Genomic DNA, 4087 nt, shown 5'->3' with positions numbered 1-4087 from the left:
TGGCCTGCCCGAGACACGGGCAGATGGAGCTTAACAGCACGTGTCCCAGCCATGAGTCAGGGGCTGCCCTACGCGCTGTGTCAGGCAGAGGTGACCTCACCGCCCCTTTCCCAGGCACATTGCTGCTGGTGGCCTGTCCCCTCCGCAGGCAGAACTGGCCTCACTGCCCCCGTCACAGCCATTGGCTTCCTGCTGGAATGTGAGTCCCTGAGACACAACTGACCACGAGATACCGTCCTCAGCCGTCACCCTCCCCGTGGCCCAGCACCCAGCAGATGAAGGGAAGCTTCTGTCAGCCAATTTATCTCATGGATTTCCTACCTACCATTTGGGTGGAAGAACAGTCCTCAGGGGAACTGCTTTGTTTCTACTGGACCATGTATCGTCTCTGCTTCTGCGCCTCTGTTTTCCCTTCTTCCCCCTGCTATCCCATCCCAGCTGAGCTCTCCAGGGAAGTGAGTCAATGAGTCCTAGAATATCTCAGGTTGGGAGAGGCCCCTGTAAATGCCCTTGTCCAGCTGTCCTGCTCAAGGCAGGGTGAACTGGTTGGCATCTCTCAAGGGCTCTGCCCACTTTGGCATCATCCACAGAAGGGTCTGGAAAGCCACTTTGTCAACTTGTACTGGGAGACAATAAAGACATTCAACACAATTGGCCCAACTGCTTGCACTGGAAGATGCCACTAGTCAGTGGCCACCAGGAGGACTTGACCACTGGTGACATTTGGTCTTGAGCCCCTGTGGCGTATGATGCACCGACTCTGGAAGAGGATCAAAGGCACGAAGACACTCAAAGACACCTCGAAGACACTTTATTAATCAATAATCAAGCAAGCCTTTTATACCTTTGCAGGGGGCCGACGTGTCAGCCTTTAATTTTGCTCAGCAATTTTCCACTCTGGGCTCTTTTTTTATTACAGACACAGCAGCTCAGCAAATCCCTTTATCTACAAGGCCACAAGCTCTGCAGACCACTCCCTAGCTTCAAGTTTCTCCTCTTGCTCCCATGGCTTCCTTCCAACAGGCATAACTGTGTCTCTCTCCCAAGGTCGGGTTTCGCTCCCTGACGCTGTTGAGCTAGCTCGAGAGATAGCCACAAGCCCCCAGCCAACTTCCCCCCACAGTATCCTCCATTTCTTCACTCCAGAAGTCACCCATCTGCCTATACAGAAAGTGCAGGAGAAAAAGTCAAAACCCTTGCAAAGGTCCAGGTACAAACCATCCCCTTCTTGCCTCAATACGTATGGGTGCAGCAACCCCTTTGATGTCCCACAGTTACCTGGAAATGGCTGCAGGAGTATTTCCAGCGTCATTTCCCCAGACACTAAGGTGAGGATGAGCAGCCTGTATTTCTCCCAGTTGTCCTTCTTGCTTTTCCTGAACAAAGGCTGGATGTCTGCCGTTTCCCAGGACCCCAGAACCTCCCTGATTGCTCGGACACATTTGAGGGCACCATCCAGAAAGGGTGCCGTGATCAGACCGAGGCACTTGCAATGAGCCTGCCCAAGGCGGGTGAGATGAATCTCCCTGGGACAGTGGCCTTTGTTCCTGCAGTCACACACAGGAACGGCCAGGCGCTGGGAGGTGTCCCCACCTCAGCTGGCCTCATGCACTGCTGCCGTGGTTGAACCCCAGCCTCACGCGCACAGGGGTGCTCAGAGGCACGAGCCCGTCCCTGGCACGTGTGGAGGCAGAGCACTGCAGCAGGCACAGTGACTGCCTGGCCTCCTGCTGCCCCTGCCAGAGGCTGGCAGCACCTCAGCCCGGGGGTGTCGCGCCCTGCTCGGCACCTCGCGGAGATGGCCCTCGTCATGAGCAACGGGCACGGGGACCTTGGTTCAAGGAAGCACGTTGCAGTGCTGCATTCAGGTGGTCTCCACAAGTCCAGAACATATTATGGAGGCCAGCACCGTCACAGAGTGCCCGTTGCCTGCCCCTGCCTGCGCTCACAGGACTGCCACGCAGCACGGCGGTGACCAAGCTGCCAGAGCACTCAGGCCTTACACCAAGGCATGGGGTCAGAAGGAGAGTGTGGAAGTGGAAGGAGGACAGCAGTGGAGAGCCAAGGGCTGGTGTTCCCTGGTACTGCTGCCATGCCAGGAACCTTTTCCCCTCCGTCTGTGGACACAGGAACAGTCCCTGCAGCTCCAGAAAGGCCTTGGAAGGAAGAATCCCAGCAAAAATAAAGTTGCCTAATGGCCCTTTGGCTTTGTTAGATGAGGAGAGAGCAGGGCACCTTCAGAAAAGAAAATCACAGAAGGAATTAGAATGGGGACGATACCTTTGTCAGAAATGAAATACCATGAGCAACTACAACAAATTCAGAAGACAGTCTGGGTCTGTGATGAACTACATTATAAATGCTATTCATAATTTTATTCCTTCAGAACATCCAGTTATCAGTTTGCACATTGCACCCTTCAGCTCCTGGTTCCTCATGCTGTAGATGAGGGGGTTCAGTGCTGGAGGCACCACCGAGTACAGAACTGCCACCACCAGGTCCAGGGATGGGGAGGAGATGGAGGGGGGCTTCAGGTGGGCAAACATGGCAGTGCTGAGAAAGAGGGAGACCACGGCCAGGTGAGGGAGGCACGTGGAAAAGGCTTTGTGCCGTCCCTGCTCAGAGGGGATCCTCAGCACAGCCCTGAAGATCTGCATGCAAGACAGAATAATGAAAATGAAACACCCAAACACTACTAAGACACTAGACACAATAAGCCCCACTTCCCTGAGGTAGGTGTGTGAGCAGGAGAGCTTGAGGATCTGTGGGATTTCACAGAAGACCTGTCCCAGGGCATTGCCTTGGCAGAGTGGCAGTGAAAAAGTATTTGCTGTCTGTAGGAGGGAGTTGAGAAACCCACTGGCCCAGGCAGCTGCTGCCATGTGGACACAAGCTCTGCTGCCCAGCAGGGTCCCGTAGTGCAGGGGCTGGCAGATGGCCACGGAGCGGTCATAGGCCATGACGGTGAGGAGAGAACACTCTGCTGAAAGGAAAAAGACAATCAGGAAGAGCTGTGCAGCACATCCTGAGTAGGAGATGTCCCTGGTGTCCCAGAGGGAGTTGGCCATGGCTTTGGGGAGAGTGGTGGAGATGGAGCCCAGGTCGAGGAGGGAGAGGTTGAGGAGGAAGAAGTACATGGGGGTGTGCAGGTGGTGGTCACATACTACAGCAGTGATGATGAGTCCGTTGGCCATGAGGGAGGCCAGGTAGATGCCCAGGGAGAGCCAGAAGTGCAAGAGCTGCAGCTCCCGCGTGTCTGCCAATGCCAAGAGGAGGAACTGGGTGATGGAGCTGCTGTTGCACATGTGCTGCCTCTGGGCATATGGTCCTGTCACAGGAGAAAAAGACAGCGATAATTTAGGGGAGACTTCTGCAAGCACAATCAAAGCCATTTCCCACAGACCATCCCCCCGTCACACACAGACATCCCTCTCTTTTCTCGGAGACCTTCCTGCAGCTGTGTGGCTGCAGCCCTGCTTGGTGCTGGCCGTGTGGGTGATGAAGAGCAGGGCATCTGCCCACGGGCTCTTGACCAGCCAGCCCCACTCTGCAGCAGTGGGTGGGGGCAGGGACCAGTCCTGGTGTTTAACTTTGTCCTCTGAAACCAGTGCCAACGCAGAAGGGCTGGTCAGCGTCTGCAGCGCCAAAGCTAAGGAACGGGAAGGGTGAAGGCATTGTAAGAGAGCTTTAGTTTTTTTCACAGCTCCCCCCCATCTCTCCTGTTGAGTATTTTCAGATGTCAGAAAAGCAGAGCATTTTTGCTGCCCTCCGGGGTAACAGAGTGAGGTCTGTGAGGCAAGAGGATTGCCTGTGGGTGAGTGCCCAGTGAGGGGAGGTGGTCTGTCCTTCTGGTTCCCAGTTTCTGTGGGCTTGCACCTTCCTGAGATGAATGGTGGCCACACTCCCATGTTACCCTGAAATACCACAAGGCACTGCTGAGAACGGTCTGACCCACCACAGACCAGTAAAGGATGTAGACTTTCATCAGAACTCAGCATCCCACCCACAGCAAAGGATACACAGCTCATTTCACCCACCCCAGCAGTGTTTTCTCCATCACAGAAACTCTACGCATCTACGTGGGGCT

At 54.9% G+C, this 4087-nt stretch overlaps 1 pseudogene; it reads right to left on the bottom strand.

The window, feature by feature from the left end:
* Nucleotides 1-527: 527 nt before the first annotated feature.
* On the bottom strand, nucleotides 528-3305 carry LOC130143410 (olfactory receptor 14C36-like; annotated as a pseudogene).
* Nucleotides 3306-4087: the final 782 nt, after the last annotated feature.

Source organism: Falco biarmicus, unplaced genomic scaffold (genome assembly GCF_023638135.1).
Source record: "Falco biarmicus isolate bFalBia1 unplaced genomic scaffold, bFalBia1.pri scaffold_27, whole genome shotgun sequence".
NCBI lineage: Eukaryota > Metazoa > Chordata > Aves > Falconiformes > Falconidae > Falco > Falco biarmicus.
Note: the sequence above shows the minus strand (reverse complement) of the source record. Positions and strands in the feature narration are given on the sequence as shown.